Source organism: Battus philenor, unplaced genomic scaffold (genome assembly GCF_028537555.1).
Source record: "Battus philenor isolate CCGP_79_NKW_IND1 unplaced genomic scaffold, ilBatPhil1.0.hap1 SCAF_18, whole genome shotgun sequence".
Taxonomy (NCBI): domain Eukaryota; kingdom Metazoa; phylum Arthropoda; class Insecta; order Lepidoptera; family Papilionidae; genus Battus; species Battus philenor.
This window is the reverse complement of record NW_027181680.1, coordinates 13163994-13185223: the sequence shown is the minus strand read 5'-3', so window position 1 is coordinate 13185223 and position 21230 is coordinate 13163994.

Sequence of the window (21230 nt, the reverse complement as noted above, 5' to 3'; positions counted from 1 at the left end):
GCGAATAAAAGAAAAACCTTGCATATATTACTGATCGCTACAAACTTACTTATTCTCGGTTGATGTTAATATTGTTTTTTTTTATATGGCCCCCGCTATTGGGGGCCTCTCGTACCCCCTATCTGTTGTGGGACAGGGACTTTTTGTGCAAATTTATTTAATTTTTCACAGATTTTTTTTTTATTTTCGTTCTCTTTTTTTATTCCACAATTCTACTGTCTTTCCCTTTCGCTCTGTATCATCATGTTAATATTTTTAGGCCGGGGGGCTTTTACAGCTTCATCAGACCTGACTGACCCTTCCGCTCCGTGAATTTAAAAATAAACAAAGCTAGACGGGCGCGTACCAGTTGCATGAAGACATTCGCAAGTAGTAAAGCGCTCTACCCGAGTAGAGCCGAGTAGTATTTGTATTGTATACATGCGGCTTGGGACGGCAGCGTGGACCACAGGAGGGCCAAGGAGGGATCCGTATCCAACCTCGGTTCGCCCACGCGAAATGAAAGATGTTAAAGATGTAAAATTATCTGGACTCTGCACTTGAGTATTACTTTCAGCTCCAATACACAGTCTCCTGAAGAAACTATAATCAAATTTAATTCCCTTATTTCAGTTGTAAGATGTCTATGGCTTTGTACAAGCCTAACTCATAGATTTACAATTAGACCGATCAGAAGCGCCCTCTATTCTTCATCTTTCAACGACCTTTGCAAAGTCATCTGTCCAGCATATCAGTGGCTGTACTGTACTGCACTTGCAGGTTCGTGATCTCGACTCCTGAAGGCTCTAGCAGGATCTCCTCTAGGTTCTATAAAAACATCCTTCAACTAAAGATAAATTGTGAACAGTTCGGCTGACACTACCATTTGTTTATTTCTTTCGATATAAGCCTTATTTATGTTTTAATTAAATTATAAAAAAATAAAATTAGTCGAATTCAACCACATGTCGAGTTTTGCAGCTAGCAACACGTTTTGTTATATATTTATTCATAAATACAGAATCCCTTGTATATATTAGGATCTTCTGTGCACATTGAGATGTGAAGATATTGTTATACAATATATCAGCCTATTACACGTAAAAGGCGAAGAGGTTTCCCGGCCTGCGGTCATTTTTGCAACACTGTTTCATCTATTACACTTCACGGTTTATTATGTAAAATCACTTTCGAAATTCATGTTTGCGGTGTACTATACTTAGACGAGTAAAACAAAACATATTTTTATTGACTTATATTATAGTGACTCTGTGTTTGGCACTAATCGGTGTAACATAACTCCTGAAGATGCCCCGTGGAGGGGTGAAATACGTGTTGAGTAATTTAGCGGTGGCGGTTGTGTGATTCGCATTGTTTGCCGCATACGCATTTATTAGCGGGCTGGCGAGCGGTGCATTTTATTGCACGACTACCTCTGCATGTGCGAAAGTGGCTAAATATTGGTCCTTTTCTTACTTAGGATGGACTTCCGCGAGGTAACGCCTGATTCCATTAAATATATTTTTATTTAGTATAGACTTTTTTGTTATGTATCAATCCTATTTACCTCTTTGCATTTACAGTCATTGTTTGATCTATTAAATCGATTGGATATAGGTGTAAAAGCTTTAAAGAAGTGAATATAGCCTCATTTATCTTTTCCACATTCCACTAAAAGGGAAATTGTTAAGACAATTCGAAAATGGACTCGTCACGAGTTAAACTCTTTCATTTCCAGCCATTCACATGAATGCTAGGTGTCGACTTCTCCGCTGCAGGCTCCACGGGAATCCCCGGAAGTTATAAAACTAACAGGTCTCACCTGAATGGCTTATTGAAACTTTTGTAGTGTTTCACTACATTCAATTGGTGTTAATTTGAAATAAGTATTATATACGTATATTAATTGATGGCTTAAGATATAATTTAATGATAATGTATTAAGAAAAAAGCGTTTTCAAAATTCTAATTTATACATATTGACATTATATGTTGTCTGTTATCACTGAAGACTTTGTACAGAGAAAAAAACAACTAGCCTGTCACATTTAAAAAGAAAAAAACAAAATTTAAATGCTCATCACTTTAAGAAATAAGATAACCGACGTATCTAGAAGAATTGTTCGTCTGGTGGCAGTTGGTTGGGCACATCGCCGGTGTTTTTGATAGCTGTTGAGGCCGAAAGGTTCTTGATATTGACTACGGTACAAGCATCATTGGTAGGAACCCCCTAGATAGAATTACATAAACAAAGTCGCGGGAAGTCGTCAGTCGTGGCTATGATCGATGGAAGCCTGTTCCTTACAGTGTGCATCGGCAGAAGGAGAGATGGAAGAATTAAATAAATATAATAGAAGTACTTACTTAAAACGAATATCGTTAAAAACATTATAGTTCTTGTATCCATGATCCATATGCTCTGCGACCGCCACCGCATTGCTGAAGACCTGTAAAAATACTTCAATTAAATGACGAATCTCACAATTTATTTATCTATTCATTTTATCATTAATATAATGTTCCTCATTTCTCATTCAATGGAAACTACAATCAGTTTATAGTCTCCTAAAATAAAATTAAACATAAAGTTATAGATAGATAAATACAAAGTAAAATATGTAAATAGGGATAAAATTAATTTATTCAACATTCGAACTTTTAACAGAACTCTACCTAATTGTCAACTTTTATTAAATCTATTTCATCTTTGACTATGCTTCACAAGGTGTTATAGTTGTGGAGAAGAAGCAGGAAGAAACTCCACAACAATACATCTTTTAATAAAGTTTAACAATACAGATTTATACACATACAATTGTCAGATATAGCCTAAATGAAATCAAAATAATCAAGCGACATCACTGCCAAGATTTCGTGTCATTTAAATATTTATCTATTGAATAAGTTATTATTATTTATTCACACTTTTTTGTACACCAAGTATATATAAAAAAATCAAAAAGGAAATGTGACAATATAAAATAGATAAAAAACTTAAAAAAAAAACAATTTATGCACCTCTAGTGCAAGAGGCGATCTTATCGCTCGAGGCGATCTCTACCAGAAAACCTTTGGATGAAGATCAGAGAAATGAAACAATAATATATAACATCCGTCAAATTACTTTTAATGTGCGGTTTTAATTTTATAAATGTTAAAAAATTGGTTCCGTTAATTACAAATGTACTATAGATTTTTAGCAGTACTAACTTTGGTATAGCCAATCAAAATACAAAATTGCTTTATAAGACATCTTTCAACTTAAGTTACAAGGGTTTTCAAACACGCTCGGATCTTAGATGAGATTACATCAAACTCAGACGTCAGTATTTTACAATTTATATGAGGTGCGATAAAAAAATAAGTTGACTGACTTGATTGCGAACAAAGTTTTAAGTTTTTTTGAATAGGAATGTACTTTCCCAACGTTTATTCCACAATTGGAAGCACTTCTGAATGGCTTCTTTCTAAAGGCATTTCAGCTGCACTGTCGTATTTCTTTTAATGTAGAGAATTGTGTCTAAACCGTTCTTTTATGCACGGTTTTATTTTTAGAATGAGCCAGAGATTGCATGCCTTTAAATCGGTAGAGTAAGGCTGGCGTGGACAGACAGACATATTACAAATTTGGTACTGACTCATCTCATTTAGAAATCATCATTAAAATTCGTTGCACTGACCCACAGGAGTTGTTTAGTTCCTTCCACAGTTCCTTGCTACTTCCTAATGAATCTATCGTAGGTATTTATTCAAATGGACATAAACATAAGCTCCTGGTATAAAAATTTATTCACCATATTTTTGATCACACTGTATATTCACGGATGCCTATTGTATAAGCAGTGGCCCAGCGGTGAGGGCTAAAACTTGCGATCGTATGTCTTGGGTTCGGTTCCCGGGATACAATCTTATATAATTCACAGTTCGTGTATTCATTATATAGGATTGCTGTTGCTCGTAATTAATTTTTCCGAGGAAGGCACTGTCATCTACGTGCCATAATAACACACTGCGATTGCCAACCAATCTGCCAAGTGTGGCGATTATGGTATATTCCCATATAGATATCTTTAGAGGAGGCCTAAGGTGCTGAAAACCTATTATCGTAAACAATTTTCTCGAGGATGGCAGCGTCATCTGCGTAGACCCTTCGATCGCCAACTTATCTGCCAAGTGTGGCGATTATGGTATATTTCCCCATAGATATCTTTGGGGTGGCCTTTGACTTGCAGTGGGTGTCTGCTGAAAATTTTTTTGGTGAATATGACTGGTATATACAAGACAGAGATTTGCGATATCGCTGTTCATTGAAATAGAAGGTAGATAGTACTATGGTTTAGTTTTGGAAATATACTGTGGTAGTCATATTCAACTTTATAAAATCTTGAGTTATATACAGGATGATTGATTAGAAGCAAAAATCTTTAAAGCATATACACCTATAACTAATCTATCTATATATAGTTTTCTGTTATCTGATTTAGAGGTTATGTATGCTATATATCCCTAGATTAAAAATACAAATACATCTGTAAATATTGTATTATTAAAGTTAAAATCTGATTATTTGTTATTGTCCTTTTCGAGAAAATTTCGAATAAATTAAGGGCAGAGATATGTGTGAAAGATAGCGGTAGTGTTCCTTAAAAATATTAAAAAAATGCGTTGAAAGTTTTTTTTATGAGTTATATCCGCGAAAATCCCACGCGGGAATGGCGGTTCTTCGTATCTCGACCACGCGCGCCTCCGTCGTGTCAAATGCTCGTGACGAAAGTTTCACAATACGCAAACGTACGCTTTTTTATTCTTTATTAAATTTATCACTACATCACTTCTGGTATGTGATTAAATCTTCTGTAAGAATGACTCAGTGGGGTAAAAAGGTTTTATCTATTACAACAAGTTCAGTTTTCGGAATTTGATTTAATGAATCAATATTAGTACAGTACCCGGCTATAAATATTGCACATCGATCTTTGGAAAGACACAATCGGCTAATTTCGGCTTCGTAGAGCACTATCTCTGTCCTACACTACCTCTTGACGTTTTGTCAGTCGTATTTCGTGCGACAGAAATAACGCTTTACGAAGTCGATTGTCTCTTTCCAAAGGTACTGTAATGTATATATTGAGATATATTATTATATTAACGGTTTTATTTAGTTCGACCCGTACGGAATTTATTTGTTTATTTATTTGGGTCAAAATTAGAAATTGAAATTTAAACACTTTCCCGTTGTCAGATTGATCTGGAATTTGGTGCACATATTTAATTTAAATGACAATACAATATAATAAAATCAATAACATTATAAATCTATGATGGTCGCCGATACAAAATGGCGGCAATTACACACTTTTCCTTAACCCCCTCAATATGTGTATCAAATGAAAGGGCTACACTAGTAAAACACGATGATTATGTCAAAATTTAAAATTCAAGATGGACGCCGTTCCAATATGGCGGACTAGGTACATATTTTTCCACAACCACCACAATATGGGTATCAAAAAACCGTTTAACTTAAAAGTTTTTTAAATGTATTCATTAGCCGGTAATTTTGAAAAGATTTAAGAGAATTTCTCAAATTGTAGGCTGTTCTGGCCGGAACAGGAAAGCCTCCTCTCTTGGAATACAAAGAAGCAGATAGCGGTACAGCTGTTTCAATACACAAATAAGTTTTATTTGTAAAACCTCCTAATTTAATACTACTTCTTCAGCAATATCCTCCCACTGTAAGACACAGGCCTCCTCCAAACATCGCCAACATCCTGTGAACGTAACTATGGTCTACCTAGCGAGGTCCCATCCGAAAAAATGTGATATAGAATATAAGAAAATGTAAAAGTAATGAGGAATGAATGAAAGGTGATACAGAGAGAAAGAGAAAGATAGTGGAATTGTGGAAAGAAAGAAATGAACGACAGATAATATGAAATATGAAAGAAGAGAAAGAAAATAAAAAAAGTATGTGAAAAAATAAAATAAATGTAAACAAAAAGTCCCTGTCCCACACCAGATAAGGGGTACGAGAGGCTCCCAATAAGGGGAGCCATTAAATAAAAAAAAGCGAGGTCCCATCAACGCTGTCTACCCATTCAATATATTGATCATTAGTATATTAATTATATCGTATTCTATATGATATATAAACGTAATTGCGACGGTGGATTTATAGTCCTGTGCTATAAGACAGTGTTTCGACATGCAAGTAAATAAACAAACTTTCTCTTCAGTGCGGATTCGTTTGCATCCGAGGATCACTTTCGCTGACCCATGACCTCGGTACCTACGCCAACATTATTGTTAAAACAAATATATATACTGTCTAATTTGAAGAATTTGTCACTAGCAACATTTTAAACTATGTAAAGTATGAAAATTTATTAAACATTACATTAATACTACATAATGATACAAAAAGTTATTATTTAACTTAAACTTTTTTTTAATAATACTACTACGAGTAGTTTAAAACGATATTATTATAAACGTGTTTTAATATGTGAAAAATAGGGTAATAATAAAAATTTTTACATATCCAAAAAAAAAATACGGAACAAGAAAAAGCTATACACATATATATATATATATATATATATATATATATATATATATAGATACATATATATATATATATATTGCAGTAGACGAAAATCAGTTGACATGATGATTATATATATGTATATAAGTATAAATATGTATGTTTGTAAGTAAATGTTGTTTACGCGTTATTGGTCATACTATTTTCGTACTATAGTTGTCTGTAAACATATACTTAGAGTGGTAATATCGCTATATGTACTTTTTAACCCAACTCTTTTATTATACACTAGATACGTTCTTAGAAATGTAAAAATATTTAACTCATTCATGTAAAAACATATTTAAGAAATTGAACAATATGGCTACCTTTTTTCTTTATGTTTTCGTTCCAGTAGGAGTTTAGTAAAGAAAAGATAGGAGAAGAATCTCCAGCAACAGATTTCACATTCCTTTATCTTCCAAAAGTACAAGATTAAGACAAAGATGCTCGTTTCAGAAAAAAACAAAAAATTGGAACTGAAAGCCTAATTTCTTTTTATATACGCTTACGTACGTGTAATTGTTCTAATTACAGTAATTACTGGCTGCAAGTTATCTAAGAAGGAAAGTAACAGAGTTGTATAACGAATAGTGCATCGATCGAAAGTCAGAGATCATGCCCAGGTCATAAGCGACCAGCGATTATAAATCCGTGTTAAGCTACTGTGTAATTACATGCAAATGTTATGATTTATGGTACGATAAGGAAACTTGTAGCGGGTTGCCAGGTACGGACAAAGACTACAGACTTAAAGACAGTATATACGAATTTGGTTATATAGATACAAATGAATACTTATATATAGATTGAGATACTTATACAAATATCATAAGCGTCATTATTAATATTTTGGTTGTATGCCCACAGCTGGAAATAGGCTTCTTGATCGGTTTTTTTAATATATTTTTTGCCATCTGTTATTTGGGACAAGGATTTTATTTTGCAATAATTTTTTCATTGTTACTATTTAATTTCCGTTCTCCTCTCTGAACCTTCACAATGTGTATTTCTACATTTTCTTTCATACTTCACATTTTGTTCTTCTATTCTCTTCCTTTCATTGACAATACTTACAGCCAACGCCTCTCTTCCTTTGTCATATTCCTTGATATAATTTAGTTTACTGTTTCTAATTACTTATTCCTGTTTTTATTATATGTGAGTGGATGCCTTGCGCTAATCTACATCCAACGTCTAAGGATTTATATTATCATCATCATCATTACAGCTTTCCACTGTTGGACCTTTCGACTGGAAAATATGAGTAATTCCCAACGAACCGTATCTGGTAATTTATATTTTTACAATTTACATACTGTATCAGTTAAAATGACATAGAGCAGGTGACTTGTCAGATGGCCGCTGAAGCCTTAAGTAAACACCATGGACTTACGTTAGTGGTGTTATTTTAAATCAAAGGGGTAGATCTAAGTTCAATAAAAAATATTTTAAAATTCATTGTGATGTTAGTTGGGAACGCAAATTCTCATGACTTGGACCACAGGCGACCTCCCATAGCGCAAGCGGTTTGTCATCGTGATCTGGGTTGCGACAGGTCGACGATTTTATTGCGACTCTGTAGCGATTCCTTTCGTTTCCCGTGTATTTACCGCGCGTCACGAACCCCGGTCTACCTACGAACGCTTATTCTTTTTTATCGGCAAATATCTATTGGCATAGCTTCGCTGCCTTCAAGGTAGTACAGCGCTAAGTGTATCTAGTTGCCAAGAGAGCCTAGATCTCTTCAATCAGTAAAGATCTTCAAGAGTTTAACTGGTTATAGCCGACAGAATCGAGGTTTTGTAATCTCAAACATTTTTATTTTATCTATAAAGAAAAACTTTTGACGATATTTGACTCATAGTAACTAGACAATATCATTGGCGAATATAAAGCTCAACGAATCCGCTGGCTTGGTCACTTGGAGCGAATGGGATCGGATCGGAGCGTGAAGGTAGCGTACCTGGAAAAACCGAGGGGTCGAAGACCAGTGGGTAGACCCAGGTATCGCTGGATCGATCGCGTTGAGGCAGACTTGCGCGAATTGAATGTCAACCAATGGCAGACGATGGCGCAAGATAGAGGAAAGTGGAAGTCTCTCGCCTCGGAGGCCAAGGCCCACTTTGGGTCACTGAGCTAGCGGAGTAGTAGTAACTAGACAATGACAATGGCAAATTGACAGTAAAATCCTTTAATGGTGAAATTTTTAATGAGTTTTGAAATAAAGCCTTTTTTATAACGATCTTTATGTTAACATAGACCCCGGCGGCGACGATGTCTTTCCAAGAGGAAAGAGGAAAAAATCTACGAAAAACGTCAGTGTATTTGTATTATTATAATATTGCTGGATTCGAATGGAGAGATTACACTCAATGTATCCCAGCATTGGGAAAAAAATAAAGATAATGCAACTAGATGATTATACCATTTATGTTTCCATAATAAACAATATTACAGTTGATTGTACTCCGATTCCACGGACCGTTCTCTTGACCCTGGGGATGCGTTCAGACTTTGTTTCTCTAGTGATGGGAAACTGACATTTTTATCGATACATTAATCATTTATTTGGTAAGTTTAAAAACTGTTTATCGTTTTAGCGTGACTCTATTTTATCTGTGGCATTTTATCGTAATTCAAACTGTGTGAAGATATAAGATGTCACAATTTGACATTGATTTTTATAATCCTATGGTTAAAATACATGAAATATTTTATCCTGGTAACTCTAAAGCATATAAATAGTCTTCTATTATCTGTATTTATATAGCTGATATATAATTATATTTTAGAAACCATCGAAGGCCACTAGCTGAAATTTGATGTACGGTTTTCAAAAAGGCTTTTTTTAAATATCTGCCTAGATCGATATTTTTCAACCTTTTATACCAAGTCCCACGTTTTTATTTTTTTTAGCCAATTGACGCCCACTCATTGGCATTGGTCTTCCTTGAAGATCACCACGATTGGCAGTCCTGCGCTACTCCCATCCAATGACTTCCCGTGATCTTAACGATCTCGTCTACCGCCTGTGGTCGCCACTAGACACTGCCACTTCGTAGATCTTGGTTCTTCAGCAAATCTCCTCATTTCTGATTTGATCTCTCAGTGAAACTATGAGCATAGCCCTCTCCATTGCTCTCTGTGTGACATAGTCTTCTTATGAAGAACGTCGTAAGTGATCACATCTCGGATCTGTACATCATCACCGACTACACACATTGGCAAAAGACATACCATGCCTCACCATAGCCTTTCTATAATTCTTACCTATGTAACTTATAAATACTTTATTCTAAATGGAAAGTGGTACATTTATGTCGGATCCATTTTAGAATTGCCCACCTTTGTAATAAAAGTGACCATCTGTGTAGCATAGGCACAACGTGGGTATACTAGATAAAATTTAGATTTCAGAATGATCACTTTATGAAATATATATGAATGCGAAACGTGGAAGGTCACCAAAGATATCTTGCGTCGGCTCCAAGTCTTCGTTTATGTCTTTGACGTATTCTCGATATATACTGGCCTGAGAAAGCCTCCAATGTAGATCTCTGAAAACGCTGTGATGAGATGCCGTTCCAGCAGATTCAACGCTGCAAGTGGAACTGGATAGGCTACACGCTTCGAAGGGACCCTGATCACGTACCGAGGTAAGCCCTAGAATGGAATCCTCAAGGAAAACGGAGACAGGGCCGCCCAAAGCTGTTTGCTTTTGGCGGCGGACGATCACAGCAGAAGTGAAGGCAGTTGGAATGACGAGGAGAGAAGTAAAGCGCGAGGCTCAAGACCGCTCGGGATGGCGACGTACTGTGGACGCCCTCTGCCCCATCTTGGGGACATAGGAATAAATGATGAAATAATTAAAAATCTTAATAAAGAAGAATGACTTTAAGAAATAAGTTTACTATATGTGTAAGAAATTAAAGACTTAGTTAATATTTTGATTATATTTTTATAGTAATGTGTTCATGATAACTTTAATCATATTTTATGCTAGAACGCTTTTTTTTAATTTTGACTTACTTCAAGTTTCGGAACATGTGCTAAAATGACTATGTATTTTTTTTAGGATTATTGTCGAAATTTTTTCTCTTTATAAGAAACAGCTTCGTTTTATAATAAATATATAATTATTAATTAACAGAATTTAAATTTTATTTACATTCATATAGATTATTGGATCAGTTTTATTTATATTTATAAATGTAAATATTGGAGTATTGACCGTCATTTATTTATTTATTATTTTAACATATATACAATTTATGTATAAATGCGAACATACATTTTATTACAGTTAACTGTTTGGGCGGTGCGAAGATGAAGATGCGTTCTTAGGTATGTTCTATTTCTGGGTTGTCGTATTTTATATAATGCAAACTTTGTGTATTAATTATATAGGATTGCCATTGTTCACAGATGTTTCAACAGGATAGGTAGCGGCGTTCTGTGCGTACCATAATACCACACTATGATACCTTCTTCTGTATATTGATTAGTGATAAATTCAAATTATATTATTATAGAAATTCTTCTACTCGAGATCCGGTTTGATCTCTTATCATCTAATATATAAAATTCTCGTGTCACGGTGTTCGAACTTGAACTCCTCTGAAACGGCTTGACTGATTTTTACCAAATTTAACATGCGTATTCAGTAGGTCTGAGAATCGGCTACTATCTATTTTCTATACCCCTAAGTGATAAAAGTTGTTCACACTTAAAAATTTTTTTTTATTTTTTTAACGAAATTTTTTGTTTTTATTTTTTTATGTTACAGCATACAAGAATACATACAACCATAAATTTTCACCCCTCTACGATCAATCCCTTATTTTTTATTTGTAAATTAAAATATCAATTTTTTTTGCAAAACAACGTTTGCGGGATCAGCTAGTAAGTTATATAAAGTCAGTAAAATACATTTCAATATGTTGTTTATTTCTGCTTAACTAGGCATATATGATCAGAAGTGGAAAATTCCTTTCCATTTCAAAGCAAAGGCCTTTGAGTGTAGGCAGTCGGCCTTGCAAGGCCGTGGTTAAATAGAGACCGTTTGGTCATTGTTCAAATGAACTGATGGTGACCTGTGCGATCTACGAGAACCGTTGCACACATATATACTTATCGAGTTCGAGGAAAAACTAAATGAAATATCTTTGTTCATTACTCCGTTCATATATATATATATATATATATATATATATATATATATATATATATATATATATATATAACAGAGAAATCTCGTAAAAAATCACGTTTAAAGTAATTAAAACAAAGTTTTAAAAATATTTTTAAAAATGAGATTAATAATTTATTTTACGTACCTAAATGTAAATTAAAAATTATTATAAATAACTAAATAAATTGTAATTTCATTAATAACTTTTTTAAAATAAAGTTTGTAGTTTTTTTAAAGAGCGAATTTTGTGGTTGTCTGTCATTCAAATATTAGTATGTATTTTTAATTATTTTACATGCAATATTGTTAATTTTATAAGTAGTCTTTAATGTATATATATATATATATATATATATATACATATATTAAAGACTACTTACATATGTATATAAACATATGTATTATTTTATTTTTTATCATTAAACCTAAGTTTAAGTAGTCATTACTATATCAGGTTTTTTTAACTTAATTTTTCTTTCACCTTAGGTTTTTTTTTCTTTTTATAATATTCGCTTGTTTCATCTCGTGGTTTTAGGCTATAGACGCCCCCTGCATGTCATTAGGCTCTCCCTAAATATATCTATGGGAGGAAATACATCGCCACACTTGGGAGGCGGTTGTACGATCGCAGTGTGGTACCCAGAGGACACTGGGAACTGAAAGCTTGTTTGTAAGCAGTGGTAATTCTATATAATGAACGCACAAAGTGGGAATTATATAAGATTGTATGCCAGGAATCGAAGCCGCGACTTACATACAGTCTCACTCCTCTATCGTTGGACTACCACCGCTCAATTTTGAATGCTTTATATGGTGTTTCAAAATTCGTAAATCAAAAGTTGTATTTTTAATTCTTTTTTTATACAAAAATTTCAACCGCATTTTTATATGGCCCTCCCTTTTGGGAAACCTCTTGTTCCGACCTATCATATTGTTGAAACAGGGACTTTCCATTTTCAGGTATAATATTTTTTATTTTTCTATTTACAGTTTTCCTCTTCCTTCCTTCAATGTCTTTCCTTTCATCCATCATCAAGTCTTTAACGTCTCCTTCTCCTTTAGCATTTTTTGTCATTCCATCACTTATAGCCATTGGATCCCTCCTTTATTTAATAAATATAAATACTAATGGTATAGTGATGAGAAGAATTGTTTGCCTGAAAGCGCGAGCGATGCCCGACGTGGTCGATGGCCACAGTCGTTGGACTCGGGCAACGAAAGACCAGTCATCGTATCGTCTATATCTAATAGATTCAGGCGTTACTTTGCGGAAGCCCATCCTAAGTAAGAAAAGGATCAATATATAAGTGCACCGCCGGCCAGCCCGCTGATAAATGCGCATGCGGCAAACAATGCGAATTACACCACTATCACCGTTAAATCACTCTCCGCTATGTAGCACTGCTGCGGAGAGTGATTTAGCCGAATGCGCATGCGGTGCACTTTATTGCGCGACTACTGCTACATAGCGGAAGTAGCTATATATTGATCCTTTTTTTAATCGTACTATCTAGCGACTGACTTGATGATGATAATGATGATTTTATTGATCATATAACTGGCCAGTATATTAAAGATAGATATATAAATAAGCATTTGATGATATAGATAGATGGCTTCAAGAACAATCAGACGAACGTATAAATCGTCTGAATAGGGGGCAGGTCTGCCCCCTGAGGCGTGAAACAAGCTATAATCTCACAATGGATAATGGAAGATTCAACAGTTAACAAATTGCAACGATACGATTGATCGCATTGTGTAAGCGTTCTACCTAATACTAAGTACTTATGTATATATTGAAATATATTATAAGTTAATACTTCTTTAAAAAAAACTAATATGTATAAGAAACTAAACTAAACACTTTTAAGTCAACATTTTTAAGTCTAGATTTGTGAACAGTTTAACTAACACAACATTATTTCATTTATTAATCTATTTAAAAACTTTTTATTCATTTTCGTATAGGGGCAAACTTAATGCCGAAGGCTTGCTCTGCCAGTTAACCGTTTAGGCGGTGTAGAGATATATTGATAAGGTAGGTGAAACTAGTTACTGTCATAGCAACACCTATCGAACCTTCGCTTTAAATGCGCAACGATTCCAGATCATCCTAATAACGAGGGGGAGCGCGTTCTAGAGAAGAACGGCTTGTATTGCAAAGGGGAAGTGAGTAGAGTCAGTGCTATAGGGGGACATCTAAGTAAACGATTGATCGAGGAGCGAAGTGTTTTTCTTGTGTATTAGCTACGATCTGGAATTGAGATGTTACATAAGCAGGTGAAGTAGGAAAAAAGAGTAAAGATAAAAGTGTAGTTAGGGCACGCAAGGAACGGCGCTGTCTGATAGGCAGTCATTTTAGAGACGGTAGGAAGATATATGGTTGAATTTGCGAACATTGAAAATGAATCGAATGTAATTCAGAAGGCGGTCTAATTATATATATATGTATACTTTCAATTACATTTATGCCTTTTTATATCAAAATAAAATTATGACGTTTTGTATGTCTCTATTAACAGACTAGTTGAGTTCATTAATGTGACAAGTTTTATAGATATTTTTAATCCAGTCATCAAATCAGTTGATCACCACTGCAAGGTAAAGGCCTCCTCCAAAATCACAGTGATTACCAGTCGTACTAGGAGTTCTATCCACTCGAGAACCTTTATTCTATTTTAAGTCTGATGAAGTGTTTGTGTATAAATCTGTATAGTTAAATTATCTGTTGTTGTGGAGTTTCCTCCTACTTGTAGTCCACAACTGTAACACCTTGCAAAACAGAGTAGAGTCAAAAAATAAACAGATTATAAGTTGACGATCAATAAGAGTCCTGTAAAAGTTCCAATGTTGAATAAACTAAAACAAAATAATTCAGAACACGAAGGTTTCAATGCGAATTGACTTGGATATCATACAGATTGAGTATTGTGTTTGTAATGTAAGTTCGACAAACTCTTGAAAGCAGTCGTTAAGCTGAGGGAACGGGAAAAGCACTTCGAGTAAAAGCTACCTCGTGACCTAAGTTCAAGCTTTCAACAACCACTGGCCGGAGTTGTACTTAACTAAGATTGACTCGTACAAACCAATGAAGCCTTATTGCACACTAGTTACGCCCCGAGGAATTTCTTGAATTGCTTCGTATACGAAACCTTTTTAAACGGTTTTATTTAGTACGACCCGTACGGAATTTGTTTATTTATTTGGGTGAAAATTAGAAATTGAAATTTAAGCACCTTACTGTTGTCAGATTGATCTGAAATTTGGTATCCACATTTAATTTAGATGACAATACAATATAATAAAATCAATAACATTATAAATCTAAGATGGCCGTCGATACAAAATGGCGGATTACGCATTTTTTTTTAACCCCCTCAATATGGGTATCAAATGAAAGGGCTACACTAGTAAAACACGATGGTTATGTCAAAATTTAAAATTCAAGATGGACGCCGTTTCAATATGGCGGACTAGGTACATATTTTTCCACAACCACCACAATATGGGTATCAAAAAACCGTCTACTTAAAAGTTTTTTAAATGTATTTATTATGTATAGAGAAACTAGCGGAATGACGTCAGTATTGTTTTATATTATTGACTAGTTTTTTGGATGCGTAATAAACTAAATATGATGCTTTAGTATTCATTTGGAGTATATGTTGGAAGAAATTGAAAGTTTTTAGAATACCTAACATTAAACTAAGTAAATTTTGTGAAAATAAATGATTTATCATTTTTCAAAGGAGTTTTGCATCGTATAAAATACTTGTGAGAAGAAACGGAACGGCCAATGTACTTAATAAGTAAAGAGTTCTCTTCTATTTTCGAATTATAACATATGTTTAATGTCATTTTTAAACTGGCCATTTTAAATCCACTAGACTATATTGGCTATCTTAGTTCATTTAAAAAGCTTCTTATCCCTGATACGATCTAAAAAGTTTTTATTAATAACGTAATTAAAACGCGTCAAGTGATTTAGCAGGTGTTGTATCGTATCAGGTGTTGTGTTGCTATGTAATACAAATATTTCTGAATCAATTTCTCGGTTCGGCGACAACCGCGCATCTAGACGCCCGTAGCGGTGAAAGTGAGAGTGTGGTGCAAGCGATGAGCTCACGGCGATTCACTAAATTGTTGTTTGTTTTAAATAAAATCTAACTTTTTACTTTTATTTGCTAACAAGTAACTTAAACATTTATTTTCTCAATATACTTTTATTGTAATTATCATGTTAGTCGATAAAAGTCCACTGCAAGGCTTTTAAAATAATAATAAATTAGTAAGTTGTTCATCACCATCTTCATCATCATATCAAATAGACGTCTACTGTAAGGTAGAGGCCTTCACCAAAGATCGCCACGATGACAGGTTTTGGACTATTCGCATCTAGAGACTTATTCATGACCTTGACTGAGTCCACAATACACCTAGTCGCCACTTGAGAACATTTCGGCGTCGTCAGCCATCGATTGCACAAGCGATGTCCCCATCTACTGCCAGAGGTCTCTATTTGAGCTACATCGTTTTTTTATATGGCTTTCGTTATTGTAGACCCCTCGTTCACCTCTATCTTGGGATAGGGTTTTTAACATATAAATAAATTTTCCACTTCTATCTATATTACTTTTACTCTCCTTTTTTTAGCAACAATCTCAGTATATTTTTCTCTATTTTTCTTCACAATATCTAACATTCTTTCTACTTCACCTCTCTAGCTTTTCCTTCGCTCCTAAAATATCACAGTAAGTTTTCTTTTATATGACAGTACAATTTAATTCATGTCTTTCGTTATATACCGTCTATTTGTCTATCTAATTACATTCTTGTACAATTTTTACGTTGGTAACCTTGGTTCTTCTGAGAATCTTCTCATATCATCTCTTTACGTTATCAATTAATTGTAGGATTATTATGTGAATAAATAAATAAGGATGTGGCATAGTAATATGTTAATTCACTTAACAGTGTTCAATAAGTAAAAGAATTACACAAGAAATGTAGATATGTTGGCATAACTTTCTCTAAACTTCATGAAAGTAATAACACTTTTGTGTACAAATGTACTTTTTAGTATTAGGGGGACGGAAAGTGATATCGCTTTCTTAAGTTAAATTCACACGACTACATTTTTTACAAGTTTTTATATCTGATCAACCATATGTTCATCTTCGTTATCAACAATCTTTTGTCATCTAGTATATAAATTTTTAATGCCGAAGCGGTAAAAATCGGTTCAATCGGTTTTTATGTAAAATATGTCGACAGAAAAGACATTACTTTCCGGTTCCCCTAATATTATTAGTGAAGGATTTCTTAAGTTATAATAAAGTTTTAAGTGTTTTTTCTCTATGTATACGTCAACTACCCATTATTTAAACTACTGTTTCCATACTATGGTTTTCTAGAAGATATTGCCTTATGTGATAAGACCACCCATTGTACTTTTATCTTCACTATTATGATACTATATATATATTTTCTAGCGTGAACAATCAAGAATTTAAACTTAATTTAAAGTTTGAGAATTAATAGATAGAAAGGATCATGTAAAAGTGACCACTAAAAATACTTGAGTGAGTTTGGTGTTAGTTTTTCTCTGCTCAGCATTTGGAATCCTCGTATCTTTGTTCAATCTGATTCTAAATTTTATCAAAGCTCTGTTAACATTCTTATAACGTTGATAAATAGTTACTGTATTTCAATTTCATGTTTAAATGTAAAAAAATGGTGTTCCCCGCTACCGCTTATCACTTGGGCGCTACCCTATACACAACGCGTCACGCAACCGTCTTAATTGGAAACAATTGCGTGGCATACCTGCATGCCTAGCTCGCTTTGTTTTTCAGTGAAAAATTAGATCATTTGTCTCCTTTTCGATTCTCGATCGCTTTTTAACTTTGTGTGAATTACTTTAAAATTTATTGACACAAAGATAAACATACACCTACGTTTTTTATTAATATAATTATGAAAAATATAGTAACAATTCTCTTCGACTACAGAAAATTTTGATTTCATTTTAAAATTTATTGATAATTTGATTGACATATATATCATTCCTAGTATCATGATTTTTAGGTCCTAGGGGTAACAAAAGAAAAAAATAATTTATTCAATATTGGAACTTTTTTGAGGTCTCTTATTATCAACTTTTTTGTATTTTTGACTTTACTCTAATTCGTAAGATATCATAATTGTGGAGAAGAAGCAGGAAACTGTACATCACTTTTTGGATTAATAATGGAGATTTAGGTATGTACACTCTGTCAGATATAGCCTAAATATTCCAGTAAACTTTTTTTTTCTAAATATTGCAGCAAACTCGTTGCCAAGGATTCTTGATATTTAAATATTTATTGAGTTACTATATGAGAGCAAATATGTTATATATTACAAGTGGAGCAAGCTAAGGCTTGCTAAGGAGTCTGGAGCAACAGTCCTAGGGGTGTTTCGTTACAGATGTAAAAGCAAGCATTATGAATTAAAAGTACTTAAATCTAGTAAAAAAATACGGTCATACAGATTACGTAAAATAAGATTAGACGCAATCTTTAAAAACTTTTACATATGTAATCAACCAGTATAACATTCATGTGACAGAAGCCATAAGTCACACATAACTAAATAAGAAGGATAGCTTTGCGAGTAATTAATGCACTCGCTAATAAAGGATAACGAAAAAAGAACAATATTCCTTGAACTTTGCAAGAAAATTGCAGAAAAAGTAATCAGAAGAAATAAAAGTTAAAAATAATAATAAGTGTTAAACAATAAAATAGCAAATAAAGCAAAATAAAATTGAAATAATATATATATATATAACAAAATGTATAAAATAAAACAAAGAAATGTAAAATTGATGAATGAGTTGAGGAATGAATGATATCGAATGAAAGAGAAAGGCAAAAGAAATGTGGAAAGAAAGATAAAGTACGAAAGATTATAAATAGAATACAAGAAGGAACGTGCAAATAAAAGTACTGTAAAAAAACTTATTAAATCAAAAATAAAACGGCCCTGTACTTCCCAAAGATAGAAGTACGAGAGACCCCCAATAGTTGGGGCCAATTAAACTTTATAAACTTATGTGTGAATCTTGTTAACTTTCAAACTAAGTTATAATTATGTTAGTTATTAACTTTTGATCCTCAAGGATATCAATTTCGGCAGATACGTCATTTGATTCATGATCTCTGTTAGTTTTCGAAGACAACACATTGTCATTATTTATTCGTTAAATATATAATTTGAGTTGATAATTTAAGATTATTATAGGCATAAGATGCATGAGTCGACTTGTAAAAACTTGATATGATAACGACGCCTTGTCAAACATGACTCGAATGGAATTCATCTTGGCTTGATGATCGTGGGATATGACAGATATATTTTCATATCTGTGTGGGAGTAGATACATTACAATTAGATGTAATTTCAAACAACTCTGAACAGGTTAATACTTTTACAAAATAAACTTTAAAATTGCTCCCCTGTAGGGCGTGGTTTTCACGCTGGCAATCACAGGTATAAGCTATCACGTTTACCAATTTATTATTATTATTATCGCGACCATCAGATGCCGTATAAACTCCACTGATGGACATAAGCCTCATATTATCAATGAGACTTATTAGAAGTGGTCTACATACAGCATTTTCTGAAGATCTTACGGTTTGCTTCCCAGTTCGTGGTCGCATGGGCGGCTTAACCTATAGTGCAGGGTGTGCAATGCACACGCGCGCCGCTGTCTTAGGAGGCACCGTGGAGCTCTCTAAGACAGCTAAGAGCATCGTCTTGGAATCTATCGCGACCGCTTTGTTTCGCAACAGATGTGCTACAGGCATAAAAACAACGAGTGTTATTCAGCCGTCATAAGAAGAAAGGCCGTAACTAATACCATACTGTAAGCTATACCTACTTATAAAATAGCTTGTTGGAATATGAATAAACTTTCTTATTACGACGACAAAATTAATAGTTATAGGGCGCCAGGGTTTCATTGCACACGGGCGCTACACGAGCTAGAGTCGCCCTTGCGTGATCGCCATTCCAAAACCTTAAAGGCCCTGCGGCAAATATTTCTCGCTACGTAACTTGCCCAAGCCAAGTAATTAAATTCCATGTTTTACCCAACGTAATATTAAAGTTGAGAATATTTTACTTAAAATGTATATGTATGAGAATAAATTATACTAATTGGCACTTGAACTGGCAGTTATCTCTGCTTTCTTTTACAAATCATGATACAGTTACAGTACTTCGTAACTTTTACTTAATTTTAAGTCATGCGTTTTCACTGGTAAATGGTTGTTGGAGACAAAAGGTTCTTTGGGGCTGCTAGGCCTTCCATTATGTGGACGGGTCATCGTGGTGATGTTTGGGGAGACCTTTACCTTTCAGCGGACTTCTATCGGATGAGATGGTGATGAAAAACTAACTTATTTATTATTGTTTTTGTATTTAAAGACTACTTACAAAATTAACAATATTGAATGTAAAATTATTTAAAATACAAAGGGATAAATAGAACTTGAATGACAGACAACCACAAAATTCGCTATGTAAAAAACTACAAACTTTAATTTTAAAAAGTTGTAAATGAATTTACTAGTTGTATAGTTATTTATTAAGATTTTTATATACATTTAGGTATATACGTAAAATAGATTATTAATCTCATTTTTAAAAATATTTTTAACACATTGTGTTTATTACTTTAAATTCAGTGCTGTTTATTACTATTATTTTATTATATATATATATGTATATATATATATATATATGTATGTATATGTATATATATATATATATATATATATGTATATATATATATATATATATAAATGCCGGGAATCGTGTCGACATGTATTGTTTTTTATTTTATATTTCGTCGTCATTTCATTTCACGTCATTAAACGTATACCTTTTTTTCTCTTTTTTCGATTTTAATTAAAAGAAGAAAAGAAAAAAGGTTTTAGTGCAAACCGTATAGACTGTGTGAATAAAACTTTTTTGAATATATATTTAATTTTGTAAATTTTGACGCCTAAACATAATAAATATTTATAATGTCTAAAATAAATTTATTTTTATTTAATCTATTGTAAATACTGAATTTCACTGATATTCGAGTATTTTTTACAACTGTGAAAAATTTTAAATAGATGTCCACATTTATATTCTGTTATTGTAATTTAATCAAGCTGTAACTTTTCTAATAAATATATATAGGTTGACTAATTTTGTCTGGTAAGGTTGTTTGTTAGAGATCACCTCGAGCGATATGACCGCCTCTTGTACCATATGAATTGTTTCTTTTTTTCCTCTATTTATTGTAAGTGGTGTACAAAAAAGTGTAAATAATTAAAAATAAAGTAAAAATGTACATAAAATTAAAAAGAAATAAAAAATAAAGTAGTTTAATTTAAATGATAATTACACAAATGCGTAAATTCAGGTAAA